Source organism: Pinus tabuliformis, chromosome 3_1 (genome assembly GCF_031772625.1).
Source record: "Pinus tabuliformis cultivar Carrire ecotype Pingquan chromosome 3_1, CPIR1, whole genome shotgun sequence".
Taxonomy (NCBI): domain Eukaryota; kingdom Viridiplantae; phylum Streptophyta; class Pinopsida; order Pinales; family Pinaceae; genus Pinus; species Pinus tabuliformis.
The window spans coordinates 552,515,018-552,532,106 of record NC_142301.1 but is presented as its reverse complement, the minus strand read 5'-3'; positions in this window follow the sequence as shown (position 1 = coordinate 552,532,106).

The following is a 17,089-nucleotide window of genomic DNA, read 5'->3' as shown; positions in this document are numbered from 1 at the left end:
TTGTAGCTGTGCTAGACATAGGGGAGAATTTCATCCCACATACGTCGATGCTTTGACATGTACATGAACATGATGTGTACGATCATCTTGTTGACAACCTCTGTTTGGTCATCAGTTTGGGGATGGAAAGCCATGGACTTAGTAATTTTTATTTCCAGCATCGACCAAAGGCTTGACCAAAATGCACTCAACAATCTACTTTCTTGATCTAAGACAATGGACTATGCGATCCCAAAATGTATCGACACTCGATGAAGGAAGATCTTAGCATTGGCCTCTGTTGTGATACTCTTCTTGCAAGTCGCCATGATGTCCATATTAGAGAATATGTTGATGACCATGAAAACACAATTATTTTTGTGCTTAGTAGAAGGACGGCCCTATTATGGGAATAAGTACCCTATGGCTTTGGGTTGGAACCCCAACAGAGCAAGAGCAAACTACAATAAGAAAAACTCATACAAATCAGGCAACATGCTTATATAAACAAAATATGCGATAGCGACCATACCCGAATGTCACTCGTTTGGGTAGTTCCAACAGGGTTCATACCCTCTGCAGCTCTTGATGATCTTCGAATTTGCAAATCAACCAATTCAAACATACATAGCAGCATATGGATAAAGCATTTTAATGAAACTAACTTTATATCATATAAGCAAATGATTAGTTATACATCATAATTACATTCATATATGAATTACAATATTATCTAATGCATAAACAAGGTTAATCTCAAGAACGAGACAACACTTCTTTTTATTGTAGAAAGCTATAACTAACACGAAGAGAATTCACCTGAGTCTTCTTCTTTCGGCTCCAAGCGGAACAGTCCTCCAGAACCATCCTCTCCCAGTCTTCAATAGCCTCCTTCCATAACCAATACCATGATATCTCAAGCAAGTGGGAGAATATCAACACTCAAGGAAACAAGGGTTTCCTAAAACTTGGGGAAGTGCTTGAAGCACAGGGATACTTTAGACTCAGTCATGCATAGTCTCAGTATAATAATTCTATCTCTTCTTCCTCCCTTAAGGCCTTCCCATAAAAGTCTATTTATACTTCTCCCAATTAGTTTTTTAGTTGGGAAACAGTTGGACCACGGGCACTAGGAGGTAAAAAACAGGTAAAACCCATGAACTCCACCCATAATTAAGGAAATTTAATTTTTTTAAGTGTTTTAACACATATACGCAAGTTGGGTATTGACTAACCCGCATGTACATGCTTTTATCTCAGGGCAAAGTAGCGTATATGGAATAAAACATTGTTTTTAAATTATTTGGACCAAGTCTAGAAGGAGGGGTTGCACTAGGCCATAAACCAAGCATCACAAGTACCAAGGGTGGTAAATGGAGCTATAATAGATGCCCCCTAATATATGAGGTCAGAAGGGATACATGATGGCCGAAATGTATTAATTTTATGGAAAGGAATCATGTCGAGATAGAGAAGGACTTCACTAGAATTCAGCCTACTAAGCCATCAAAAAGAGATCAGAAATAAATTGCTGTCTAAGGCGGGCATACTCATGCTTAGAGAAAGTAAAGCATTTCTACATAGAAAGTACAAGTGGATCCACTATGTATACAAGTATATAAAGAACTGAAAGCACATAATGGATCAACTGATCATGATTGAAAAATTACATGTTTGAATATCACATATAAGAAGATGATCAACGAAGCTAAAAGATGAAGCTGATTATTGATATCAAAAACTGATCCCAATAGTACCAAATGAACATGATGGAATAAAATGATACTACATTGCAACTCAGATGCTAGCATATAAGATGTCGTTGTGAAGGACTGCAACATATAAGGTGGATGGTGTCGACTAGCAGTAAAGGGAGCAACTGACAAGTGAACCAAAACATGTTGATGGAACCTAAGGTCTTCACTAACTGTCGTGGTACATTTCTACATCATGGGAATAAATGATCTGAGGTCGACCACGTGAGAAATCATTTGATTACTGGTCATTGATGTATACCATTAAAAAACGTGTGAGTTCTCACTATAATGATAATGAGAGTCAAGGTACCCAGTACAATCTAACAAGTGCGAATGAATGAGCTGGAGTCGAACACCTGGAAGAATCTATCAATCAGGGGACAATGATGGTTTCCCACTGTCAATAGTGAAGGAATCTGCCATTGATGACTGTAAACCCCAAGGTACTACCAAATAGACTCTAGATCTTTTTCCCAGAGCAATGAGCCGTAGTGGATAGGAAAATATCCGCTAGAAGGAATGCATTAAGGCATCCTTCATCAATATTGCGCAAGTGTAACCCGTAGGCCAATAATGTGGAAGGAATCAAACGAAAAAGATGTAGTAACCCAACTGAAGCACATTTCTGGTGTACTCAATGTTATAGACATTTTTGTGCCTTACAGCTTTGAGCATGAAATGTCCATAATCCAAGGGATCCAAAGTCCCTAAAAGTGTTGTTCCTGCCCCTAAAGGAACAAGGTCAACCAGTGACAGCTTCTCCCAAAAGTTCTCCACCAAAAACCACTCAGAATCAGTCAATTCAGGATCAATTCAGATGCTGTACTAGCTGCCTGCGTTGCAATGCACCCCAGTACACTAGCTAGGTGCGTTGCAACGCACCTAAATGCACTACTAGGGTGTGCTGAGCGAGAAATGCCAAATGGCAATGTCATTCTGCGAGGTGTACAGACACTGGAAGCTTCCAGAATCTTCTCCAATGACACTTGCCTCAATGAATTCGACCAGTGATGAGTAAGAGGCTCTCAACCTCCAAGTGGAAGCAAGAACTGACAGAGAGAAGCCACAAGTCAAAACATAAGCTGACTCATCCTCTTTGCTTACATCTATATATGGATCCGTCATCCCAGAGATCCAGAGGCTGGAATTTTGTACTTTGCAGAGAATTGTTGTTGGTTTGAGATTAAGATTAGTGCATTGGGTGATTTATGCTTTGTTGGAGGAGAGGAAGGGATTCCTTTGCTGGGAGGTAGATGCTGGATCGGGACTCACTTGGTTGTATCTCCTCTTGGACTTTCCTATCATATCAATAAAACTATTTGAGTTTCTCCTATATGCTTGTATATCAATGATGTTTTGTTATATATGCATGTTTAGCTTAAATCTGATCCTAAGCTAGTTATGAATGTAAATCTATGTCTTTTGTGTAGTTTCTCTCTTCTGTGATCTTGCAGGAACTTGGTGAAGCTGGACTAGTGAGGGAGCAGGCAGTGGGAAGCGAACAAAGAGGAGAACGAGTGGATCAACAAACTAGCGAAAGACACAGGTTAGTTACATCCTTCTTCTCCATTTACATTTCATAAAGAAGAATACGAAGATAGTTTTCCTTGTTTGTTGCTAAGGCACTATCACACCTTAGAGTGGGATAGGGGTGTTCTGAATGGATACTTTTCCCAACAACAAATTCGCGACTCCGCTGGGGACTGTTATAGTTAGTTTATTTGTGTTTCTATTGTTGTTCTTCTCATAAACTTAGGAGTGCCGAATCGAACTGCATTTGCCATTTACAAATGCAAAGTAGAGATCTGCTACTCTAGTCCATTTACTGGGGCTATTTATGATCTGAACAGCTGATCCACAAATGCTCTAACAGCCCTTTGTGATAGCTCTTAATCCTCCTTTAAATCATCCCTCTAATTGTACCTTATTGATAGCTTTTATCCGGCCAAAAACCGTAGATCAAACTGCAAACCGTGACCCAGAACCCAGAGACAATTCTCGTTTCTTCTGCAGTACAGGCTCTGTGAAGAGGTTTTGCATTTCAACGCAGGTCCCGAGAGGGCTACCTGCGCTGCAATTCAGTTTCTCTGTGCAAGGGGTGCGCTGATCAGCCTTTGCCTTGTGCAGCTGTGGTTCTCTGCTTCTTTTTGCTCAGTTTTATCTCTGTTTTTTGCAGCCTGTTATCAGTGTGTGTACCTATCTGAAAACCCCTTTTCTTTGCCTTAATTCCACCTCAGTTGTATAAAAGAAACTGTATTTGTTACATCATTTGCAGTTTCCCATTACAAAAGTAAACTAGTCATACTGTCGCCCTTAGATCTAGACCTGTCGTAAGTGTCGTTTTGATCTTAGGAGTGAGTTTGTTTGCTGTTCACAGTTGATTACGCTTTTACTTTTGCCTTTTGGTTTGAATTTATGAATTTCTAGTGTCGAAACAAGTATTTGCTTCAAAATCATAAAGTGTTGTAATCATCTTTTTGATTTCGAAAGAAGCTTGTTTGTGTTTTTCACTTGAAATCGAATTCAAATTTGTACAACAGCTTTCTTTTTAGGCATCAATATTAAGAAAGTGAAAACAAATACATGCATATGTGCATTTGCATTTTGACAGTTTGTATGTTGATTTAGGAAAAGTGCATTTACAGTGTGCTCTATGCTCTTTGAGAAAAGATTGTGTCTTTCTTTTCCCCTTGTAGCTAGGATTTTCATTGTTGAAAAGAGATAAAAGCTTGCTTATCATCTTTAGACTGCATTTAGGAATTGTATCTACATCTTGTGGTGATCCAAAAAGGAAAACTTCTAGGAAATATCAACCTAAAATAAATTGAATGAACTTAACAACGCTTTGTAACTTAACGCACAACATAGAGGTCTAGGCTAGAGACGTGTTCCGGCGTCGTAAAACCTGGTAACTGTTGCCTCACTGATGGTTGGGTGATTCCTCCTGAGAGACAACAAGTGCCAGTACGGATTGTGCTCCCACGTACCGTCGAGTATATATTGGGAGACCCCTATAGGCATAAAACCTTTATCCATAGGAAGCCGTGTCAGCCGCCCTACTGATCGCAATGCACTGAACACAGCATTCGGGAAGATTGACTGCCCGTACCTTAAAAAGTATTATGCGGTTTTGCGATTGGTTTGGCACACCCTCTACCTAGAACTCCAGAGCAGTCCCTTTCGTTCCTTTTCAGACTCCTTAACGGAAAAGGTCCATCTAAGCACTTGTCACTTCAGGCTCATTAAAAATCGAAGGAGAGTAGAGTCATCTTTAGATGAGCTACTATAAAAATGAATAGTAACTTCTCTGGTTAAATTGACATTCACACCATAGTGGAGGCAACAAAATCGATACAATTTTTTGTATTAATTAGAAATTGTTATACAACTTAAGGGCATTACAATGCAACTTTTTCTCTTTAAATTCCCCCAAACCAAGGAATTATTATTATACACCTCCTTGGTTGTTTAACCATAATAAATATTTGAATACGAATCTTGAATACAAATTCTCAAGTTATTCTAACTTATTAGTTAGATAAGAATATGATTTCAATGACAATATCAGAATAATACAAGTTTTTTTATCTTTAGGTTTCTGCGATCGTCATAATTGTTTAGATCTTCTTCCGAATTCATCGCATTAGGTTTCTTTTGATCGACGTTTCGAACCAGCAACGGTGGTTCATATTCACCATATTCACATCCTGAAGATGAACCACCATTGTTGGTTCGAAACGTTGATCAAAAGAAACCTAATGCGATGAATCCGGAAGAAGATCTAAACAATACAAGGTTTCCTTTTAGACTAGAGTCATATTTTTTTGCGGGGGGGGGGCGGGGTGGGCAGGGTTCTAACTATTCCCTCTAAAAGTGTTTTCTCATCAATTTTTTTGGGGTGGGATAGTTTAAATGAATTCCCAGAAATATATATTTCATGGTAGATTTTTGACAACCTAATCCGAACTTAAATAGGAATGCAACAAATTATAGATATTATAATAAATATAGAGATGCAACAAAAAAACACTTCATTTCATTAATAAAAAAAATATTGAACTATGCTGAAAAACAAAATGGAATAAACTAGCTCGCACAATGTTAGCTTATCTTTGAGAAGCGATGTGGCAACTACATGGCTTTGAACTGTGTTACAATGAGGCTCAAGGGCCTATTTATTATTGAGCAACAAGATAAAACCATAAACAATCAAAACCCTAACCCTAGAAGATGTAACACCAAGAGTTTGTGGGCCCTGTTGGGCTTAGTTTGGCTACCAACTTCCCGTGGCCATAACTTGGTCATATTATCTTTGTTTGGCATGTATGATACCTTGTTGGAAATTTCTCTCCTAGTACTATAGGATTTGCAACAAGCCCCTCCCTATGGCTACAACCCTGCAATGGACCTCAAAAAACACCGTTTAGGGGGTCAAACTTGCCCCAGAAGTTTAGGACCCAAAAAGCATCTAAAAATAGTAAATGCTAAAATAAATAAGGAAATAGATGAAATTGACTTAAGGTCTAGGTGAAAGAGGCAGGTGACCAACAATATCCACCTAGATCACTCCTTCCCCCTTAGGAAGCAATGGTCCCCATTGCGTGTAGAGCCTCCATTAGGTGAGGAAATTTCTGTTGAACCTGGAACCTCGTGAACCACTTCCCCTCATGAAGGAATTGGCTTGCTTTGACAACTCGATATAGTTGCATCCTCTGTTGGCGAGAGTTATTATCTGTGTGTCCATGAGTTTATCAGTTGTGGCATGTTCCATGCAGTTTGGGTTGAGCTGTGTTGGTGTGAGTTGTTATGCAATGTCGGAGGTGTCCATCAATGGTGGATAGTATGGTCAAAGGAGGTCTGCATTGAACACTAGGTGCAAACCAAGGAATGGTGGGATACTGAGCTCGAAGGCATTGTCAATGAAATCATTTGTGTTGGTGTTTGGCCCACATTGGAGCGGGCAAAGCTTGCGTGGGGTTTACGGAAGCGCTCCTTCTACAAATGTAGCCAAACTTTTTCGCCCACCTGGAACTTGTACAGCACGCCATGCTGATCATGGAGATGATTGTACTTAGCATTGAATCTGGCCAATATATCATGGACCTACTGGCAGATGTGTTGAATGTAGTCGATGAAGTTGTTAGCCATGCCGACTTTAGACTGGACGTGAGCTGAATCTGCCTTAGTGGCTGCAAATGGTATGGCCACATCAATGGGACATAATGGTTGAAATCCCAACCCTAACTGAAAGGGGTTTTGGCCCATTGAGATGTGGAAAGCTCTATTGTAGTTGTGCTAGACATAGGGGAGAATTTCATCCCACATACATCGATGCTTTGACATGTACATGAACATGATGTGTACGATCATCTTGTTGACAACCTCTGTTTGGTCATCAGTTTGGGGATGGAAAGCCATGGACTTAGTAATTTTTATTTCCAGCATCGACCAGAGGCTTGACCAAAATGCACTCAACAATCTACTTTCTTGATCTAAGACAATGGACTATGGGATCCCAAAGTGTATCGACACTCGATGAAGGAAGATATTAGCATTGGCCTCTATTGTGATACTCTTCTTGCAAGTCGCCATGATGTCCATATTAGAGAATATGTTGATGACCATGAAAACACAATTATTTTTGTGCTTAGTAGAAGGAAGGCCCTGTTATGGGAATAAGTACCCTATGGCTTTGGGTTGGAACCCCAACAGAGCAAGAGCAAACTACAATAAGAAAAACTCATACAAATCAGGCAACATGCTTATATAAACAAAATATGCGATAGCGACCATACCCGAATGTCACTCGTTTGGGTAGTTCCAACAGGGTTCATACCCTCTGCAGCTCTTGATGATCTTCGAATTTGCAAATCAACCAATTCAAACATACATAGCAGCATATGGATAAAGCATTTTAATGAAACTAACTTTATATCATATAAGAAAATGATTAGTTATACATCATATTACATTCATATATGAATTACAATATTATCTAATGCATAAACAAGGTTAATCTCAAGAACGAGACAACACTTCTTTTTATTGTAGAAAGCTATAACTAACACGGATAGAATTCACCTGAGTCTTCTTCTTTCAGCTCCAAGCGGAACAGTCCTCTAGATCCATCCTGTCCCAATCTTCAACAGCCTCCTTCCATAACCAATACCATGATATCTCAAGCAAGTGGGAGAATATCAACACTCAAGGAAACAAGGGTTTCCTAAAACTTGGGGAAGTGCTTGAAGCACAGGGATACTTCAGACTCAGTCATGCATAGTCTCAGTATAATAATTCTATCTCTTGTTCCTCCCTTAAGGCCTTCCCATAAAAGTCTATTTATACTTCTCCCAATTAGTTTTTTAGTTGGGAAACAGTTGGACCACGGGCACTAGGAGGTAAAAAGCAGGTAAAACCCATGAACTCCACCCATAATTAAGGAAATTTAATTTTTTTAAGTTTTTTAACACATATACGCGGGTTGGGTATTCACTAACCTGCATGTGCATTCTTTTATCTCAGGGAAAAGTAGCGTATATGGAATAAAACATTGCTTTTAAATTATTTGGACCAAGTTTAGAAGGAGGGGCTGCACTAGGCCATAAACCAAGCATCACAAGTACCAAGGGTGGTAAATGGAGCTATAACAGATGCCCCCTAATATATGAGGTCAGAAGGGATACATGATGGTTGAAATGTATTAATTTTATGGGAAGGAATCATGTCAAGATTGAGAAGGACTTCACTAGAATTTAGCCTACTAAGCCATCAAAAAGAGATCAGAAATAAATTGCTGTCTAAGGCGGGCATACTCATGCTTAGAGAAAGTAAAGCATTTCTGCATAGCAAGTACAAGTGGATCCACTATGTATACAAGTATATAAAGAACTGAAAGCACATAATGGATCAACTAATCATGATTGAAAAATTACATGTTTGAATATCACATATAAGAAGATGATCAACGAAGCTAAAAGATGAAGCTGATCATTGATATCAAAAACTGATCCCAATAGTACCAAATGAACATGATGGAATAAAATGATACTACATTGTAACTCGGATGCTAGCATATAAGATGTCGCTGTGAAGGACTGCAACATATAAGGTGGATGGTGTTGACTAGCAGTAAAGGGAGCAACTGACAAGTGAACCAAAACATGTTGATGGAACCTGAGGTCTTCACTAACTACCGCGGTACATTTCTACATCATGGGAATAAATGATCTGAGGTCGACCACGTGAGAAATCATTTGATTACTGGTCATTGATGTATACCATTAAAAAACGTGTGAGTTCTCACTATAATGAGAATGAGAGTCAAGGTACCTAGTACAATCTAACAAGTGCGAATGAATGAGCTGGAGTCGAACACCTGGAAGAATCTATCAATCTGGGGAAGATGATGGTTTCCCACTGTCAATAGCGAAGGAATCTGCCATTTATGACTGTAAACCCCAAGGTACTACCAAATAGACTCTAGATCTTTGTCCCAGAGCAATGAGCCGTAGTGGATAGGAAAATATCCGCTAGAAGGAATGCATTAAGGCATCCTTCATCAATATTACGCAAGTGTAACCCGTAGGCCAATAATGTGGAAGGAATCAAACGAAAAAGATGTAGTAACCCAACTGAAGCACATTTCCGGTGTACTCAAGATGTAGCTAGCACACGATAGAAACCCATTGAACCAACCAATAATGAAAGCTGACACAGAGGCAAGGAATCCACCAATAGGGTCAAATGGAAGCCAAGGCACTGCATGAATCCCAATGTGTGATAATGAAATTTGATGTCGAAGACAAGGGAAACCACTCAGTCAAAGACCCATGTTATTGATCAATGCTGAGCACAAGGTGACCTATCAATAATTAAAATAGCGCCAGTGTGCGGCTCTAGGCCTGCCCTCAAAGCAATATGTCATCGTCGATAAGGACAAGACTCGCCAGTAAGAAGTCAATGGAGACCTTCTTAAACCAACACGAGCAGAGGACCAATATAACTGATGTGATGAAAAACATGACACTGACAACCAGGGATGGTCGACTGAAAAATATGTCAAGAGACATTGTAGAGAGGCCAACTTAGGCTTACTTCTCTTGAACAAAAGAACGACTCAGTGATGACTATATGCAGCATATGATAACTCTGTATAAGTTCGTCATGCAGGAGGCACAAGCGAACTCTACATATGATTGGAAGAGGTAACCAATCAGAGGAGAACTGACTCAATAACAAGGTTAAGGCATACCTAAGTCAAACTAAATCCCACCCAAAATGGAGGAGAGGCTTTCTTTTGAGTTCTTTGTTCAAGGGCGACATGACTAACTCTAGCTGCCAACAATATATGGGAATGTTGTCTCATTCCCACTCTTTTTTGAATATATAATTTTTTTGTCTTTTTCTTTAAGCTAGAAAAAGAATAAAAGAATGCTATAGTACAGTGTAAAGAATGAGTGTCAGAGAAACAGATGACCTAGTTCCTAGAATGGGAACAATCCTATGCTCAATGCAAGGAGGCGAAACTGGTCAAGGACACTCAAAGGGATGTTCCTTCCATGAGTCAAAGGATGTGTCAAGTTGTAGAAGCTAAGTGATTGCATGGTTGATTTTGCAGAAGACATGGTCAAATAAATGGCTTAAAAATGAGTCCAAGTGAAGCCAGCTCAAGCCCAAAAGGTGCGAATAGTCAAAATGCAATGCAACAGTACAACTCAACGCAAAGGAGCCTCTAGGGTATAAGGCCAGAAATAAGCATAGAAGCAAGGAGAATGTGTTTTCAATGCACAAGTCTTGACGGGACTAAAGAGGACTCCCGAGCCTACTCAGTATAACAACATGGGAAACCAATGTCAGTGAGTTTCTAACTATGATGCCCATGTAAAGGATGGCTCTACCAACGTATCATGATTTAAAAATCGGTGAGTGAACATGGTTTGCTAACCATGACATGATGGGGTCGACTTTATGGCTAATGTATTGCTAAACGGAGGCTAGTATGCAAGATGCAATGGAAAAAATGGTTTTCCATAACCTATATTCTAGTGAGTGAATTGTACCTTCCATGACGGGTCAGCGGTCATGGGACTGAAATAGTTTCTCGAAGAACTATCCAAAATATCCTGAAATAATAACCCATTCTCGACAATCCAAGCCCACAAGTCAAAAAATTCATGAGACGAAAAATCAAGTTTTGAGAAAAAAATTGAAATTTCAAAGCTATATATTGACTTTTGGACTCACAAAATTTTTATTGTTGTTCGAAAAATAGCTGTGGACCAAAAAGGAGCAAACTTGCCTCTGAAGAATTGGACTGTTCAAATCGCGTCAAAGTTATCAAGTAACCCTTAAATCATGCTTGCAATGTTTTGTGGTTGATTTTAGAAGTTTTCATTAAGATTTGACTGTGGGAATTCATGTCAAAAAATCCAACTCTGCATACACGCGAGTTGGTTGTGACCAACCCGCTTATACGACGACCCTACATGCGACTGTGTGTAAAGGGAACCCACATGTATGCAAGTTGAAGTTCAAACATAAAATCTAACGGTTGAAACTCATTCTTTTTTAGGATGACCATCAAATGGAGAGAGAGAGAGAGCATACCACAATTGATAATGAAGTAATGAATGACCAAAATGCACTAGATGCATTGAGAGGGTGTGACTTATTGAAATTCTTCAAAATGCTGAACATGAAAGCCAACACACACTTGCTCGAATTACTGATCCACTACTGGAGTGTAGAGGATGATGCCTTCATGATAGATCAGTTGCCTCTAAGGATTGAGGTGGAAGACATCTATTTTATTACAGGTCTCTCTCGAAGAGGGGAGGTTGTGCATTTGACCAATAGGACAAGGAGTAGTCTTTCAGTAGAAGACTATGTACATATATACTGTCCTGGGCACCCGAAAAATATTGGAAGCCAGATTCCAATCAAACACATGGATGGTTTATCTCTGAGGATTCTGTTGTTTACCATTGCGAGGGTAAACATATCAGCTTCACTACATCATGCTTCATGGGTGTCCATGAGCCTGGCAGTGGAATTCCTAACCATGGTTTTCGACTCGTGCACACCTCTTCTAACCAACATGAAGAGCTAGCTGACCTCCTTTAATAAGGGTCAGATAAAAAACTTTGGATATGGGACTATTTTATGCTCCTTCTTCTTCAAGAAGGTACTTGGGCTATGTCCCAAAGTATTTGTCTCCATCAACAGCCCGTGAGATCCACGAATGGGTAGATGGGCTGACTTGATGAAATACCTTGGAGGTGGGGACGTGCCAAGGACAACTTTTGATGATGAGTTTTTCACCTAGTGGGACCAATAGATCATCCCAGTTGATGACTACCCGTATGCTGGTATGGATTTTCGAGGAGATCTAGACTTGGTGTTGCCACCAAATGCAACATGGGGAGACATAGGTAACATTTTTTTAAGTTTTTGTAGATTTTTAAGATTTTTTTTCTCTTTTTTAAATATGAAATGAACTTAGAAATATTTTTGATGGGAAAAAATATTGACAAAATGACCATGTTCCAGATGTGGGTCCAGTGAGATTAGATGGATTTTTGAGGCACAGGCATCGTGGAAGAGGTGCTGAAGAGGCAGTGGCTGAGACAAAGGGGGTCCTATATGCAGTTCAAAAAACTTGGTGAGATTAGCTCACCAGGTACCGATAATAGCCATAGAGGATCTACCTAAGGATATGGAGCACTGTGTGGTAGGAGTACCACGGGACTGGGTCTGCATACTTTGGCGTGTGGCCAATGCAGTAGTTAACTTTTTAGCTGCTCATCCTGAGCCGGGTTGATAGATAGACTGGACATGATTATGGGCATTCCGTCCCAACTTTGTATATTATTTTGAATACTTTATCTATACATAGGCGGTTTTATGATATATATACACATCCAAAGTTTTTATGTTTGCTTAATTTGATGAATGATTGATATGACAATCTAATGCTTGATTAGCGATAGAATCCACTAATGAATTTTGAGATTGTGGAATGTGCACATATGTAACATAAAAAAATAATCACTGCAACACCCTCACTCTCAAAAATCAGCGATATAAATAAGGATCATGAACCTGATAAATGTTATTTAATTGTGACACTACTAGCTGTGAGTCAAGATACACTATCAATGAATCAATTCCATAAGAAATTGTTTCAGATAGTAAATTAATAACGACAGTATATTCGACAATGTTATTTAAAGAAGGACCAATACATACTCCCCTTAACCACATCAACTAGCCAGATGGATAATAAATCACTCAAGCTGCGGAAGCAAGATTCCGAGTGTGCCAACTAGCACCATCGGCAAATCTAAAATATATCAAGTCATCCATCAACACTTGCCAAAGCAGATTAAAAAATGTCGATATCATAAACTACCCGACAAAATATGTATAAAAATACAAGAAATTTCTCGACCGAAACCTAACCAAAATAATTCTTAATGTAGAGCCCATTTCAGGGCTCTCCCAACTTGTTCCCTTTAAAATCAACTAATTCATAAGCCCCTTTTCCTAAAACTCATTTTACTATAAAGGGACCATACCACATAGACTTGAATTTGGCTACCCCTAAGGCATCTTTATCTTGGTCATAGACCAAGACAAGGTCGCCTTCAAGAAAGCCCTAAGAATGGACATCATTATCATACTGAGTTTTAACCCTTTTCTTATGGGCCTCGTTTACTTTGGCAGCATCTCAACGCTTCTCATCGAGATGTTCCAAATGAATGAGGAATTCTTCGAGACTAGACGTATATGGAAGAATCTCTACTACTAGTTTAAGCGATGAAATTTTGCATTCAATGGGAAAAATAGATTCCAGCCTGTAAACTAATTGAAAAGGTGTAAAACCGGTTGTAGTCTTCACCGAGGTTCGGTATGCCTAGAGAGCCAGATACAACATGATGTGCCAATTGGAGCGATTTTTGTCAATTTTCCTTTGCAGGATAGTCTTGAGGGACTTATTCACGACCTCGACTTGCCCATTGGACTGAGGATAGTATGGAGATGAATGCTCCTGCCAGAAGCCCAACTTAAGAGCCAATTCGGTCATCAGTTGGTTCTGGAAGTGACTGCCATGGTCAGTGACAATCTCTCTTGAGATACAAAAACGTGAAATAATCTGATTGAAGAGAAACAATGTTGCTATTTCACTATCGTTTTTGTAAGTAGGCATGGCCTCAGCCCACTTCGTAAAGTAGTCTACAACCACTATGATATACTTGTGATTCGTCGCCGAAGGTGGATTACAAGTGGTAAATTCAATGCCCCACTTCGTAAATGGACCGACAGTGATAATAGGAAAAGGAGGACCTGGATGAGCACACATCTTCCGAGTATAGACTTGACAACGATGGCAACGTTTGACTGCTTAAACACAATCTTTGAAAATTGAAGGCCAAAAATAGCTGACATGCAAAATTTTCTGGGCTGTTGCAAGCCCCGATAGATGACTGCCACAAGCTCCACTATGGTAATCATTGAGTACAGACTTTGCTTCCTCGAAAGTTAAGCAACACCTAAGGATTGAATCAACCCCTCTGTGATATAATGTATCACCAATGATAACATAGTTTTTTTCAAGGTGATGTAACTTTTGACACTCATCCTTGGAGGAAGAAGGAGGGAATTTCGAAGTCCGGAGATATATGATGATATCTCCATACTAGGGATCTTGTGAAGAAATGAGGAATAAATGTTTGTCGGGGAAATTTTCCTCATAAACAATGTATTCTTCACAAGGTAGCTTGGAAATTAATTCTGCAAAAACCAACGACTTCTTAGACTTGGCTGATAAGAACTCGAGATCAAATTCTTGTAAAATAACAATCCATCAATTGTATTTTCCCCCAATCACTTTCCTACTACGAACAAACTAGAGAGGATTGACAGCCGCTAATGTTATAGACATTTTTGGGCCCTACAACCCCAAGCATGAAATGTCCATAAACCAAGGGCTCCTAAGTCCCTAAAAGTGTTGTTCTAACCCCTAAAGGAATAAGGTCAACAGATTATAGCTTGTCCCAGAAGTTCTCTATGAGAAACTGCTCAGAATTGGTTAAAACAGGATCGTTGCAGCTGCTCCACTGGCTAAGTGCGTTGCATCTCACCTAAATACACTGTGAGGGTGCGTTGCATTTCAAAAGTCCCTTCTGTGGGGTGCAATGGGCGAGAAATGACAAATGGCAGTGTCATTCTGTGAGGTGGAGAAGCAATGGAAGCTTCCAGAATCTTCTCCTGTGACACTTGCCTCACTGAATTCAACCAAGGATGAGTAAGAGGCCATCGGTCTCCAAGTGGAAGCAAGAACTATCAGAGAGAAGACACTAATCAAATCACAAGCTGACTCATCCCCCTTACAGGTATCTATATATGGATCCCTCATCCTAGAGATCCAGACGCTGGAATTTTGCATATTGTAAGGAATTGTTGTTGGTTTCTAGAGACAATTATCAGATTGTTGGGTGATCTAAGCTTTGTTTGAGGTGAAGAGGGGCTTCTTTGCTGGGAGGTTGATGTTGGGTTGGAACAACTGGTTGTAACTCCTCCTGGCTCTTTCCTTGTTTATCAATAAAAGCTATTTGAGTTTTCCTCCATGCTTTTTGTATCATTGATGCTTGTTACATTTTTATGGTCAATTTACATATGATCCTAGATTGTTTATGATTATAGATCTATGTCTTTGTATAGTGCTATGCTTCTGTGATCTTACAGGTACTTTGTGAAGTTGGGCATGCAAGGGAGAAGGTAGCTGAGGACTATCAAAGAAGAGAGGGATCGAATCGAAGGATTAGCGCAAGACAGAGGTTGGTCTTTTTGTTCCTCTCTATCTATAATTCATAAAGGAAAAACAAAAGTAGTTTTTCTTTGTTTGTTTCTAAGGCAGCTGTCACACCTTAGTGGGATAGAGTAGTTCTAAATAGACACTTTTCCCTGTAACAAAATGGCGACTCCGCTGGGGAAGTAATTAGTTTGTTTGTTTATCATTCTTTGTTGTCTATTTCATAAACTTACAAGTAGCATTCAAATTGCATTTGCCATAACAAATGCAAAGTAGACAACTGCTACTTCAATCCATCTACTGGATTTGTTTGTGATTTAAACAACTGATTCACAAACTATCTGATTGCCCTTGTGATAGCTCTTAGATCCTCCTTAGATCTACCCCTGATTGTTGCATTACTGATTACTTTTTACTCCGCCAAAACCCAAGAACTGAACTGCAAACTGTGACCCAGAACCTGAACAGAGTCTAGTTTCTGGCCCAGCGCAGGTACTGTTCAGAGATTCTGAATTTCAGCGCACTTCCCGAGTGGACAACCTGCACTGCATTTCAGATTCTCTGTGTTACAGGTGCGCTGATCAGACTAGCTCTATGCAGTTGTGGTTTCTGTGATTCATTCTTTCCAGTTCTATTCTTGAATTTTGCTGCCTCTAATCAGTATATGCCTGTTTGAAACCCCTTTTCCTTGTTGTTATTACGCCTCCTTTGTACAAAAGAACTGTAGATATTTTTGTGTGTTTTTTGAGTCGTTTACAGTTCTCCTTTGTAAAAGTAGTGTAATCGTACTGTCGCCCTTTGATTTGAAACTGTCGCAAGTGTCAATTTCAATCCTAGGAAAGGGTTTGATTGCTGTTGATGGTCGATTATCCCGTTACTATTGCTTTTGGTCTGAATTTGTAATTTTCTAGTGTCAAGAACAAGTATTCATTTCAAAATCATAAGGTGTTGTAATCGTCTCCATTTTTTGATTTCGAAAAGAAACTTGTTGATATTTGTCGCTTGAAAAGAAATTCAGATTTGTGCATCAACTTTCTTTTTAGCATTCATATACTAAGAAAGTCGAAAAACAAATACATGCATGTGCATTTGCATATAGACAGTCTGATTGGTTTGATTTAGGAAAGTGCATTTAGAGTGTGCTCTTTGCTCTTTGTGAAAAGATTATGTCTTTCTTTTCCCTAGTAGCTAGGATTTTCATTGCATAAAGGAGATAAAAAGTTTGTTTATCATCTTAGATTGCATTTTAGGAATTACATCTACATCTCGTGGTAAACCCGAAAGGCAAACTTTATAAACAAGATCAACTTAAAATAAATTCAATGAATCTAACAATGCTTTGGAACTTAACGCACAACATTTAGAAGTCTAGGCTAGAGACGTATTCCGGCGTCGTAAAGCCTGGTAACTGTTGTTCTCACTGATGGTTGGGTGATTCCTCCACTTAGAGACGATAAGTGCCAGTACGGACTTGTGCTCCCACGTACCGTCGAGTATATTTTGGGAGACCCCAATAGGCTTAATCCTTTATCCATAGGAA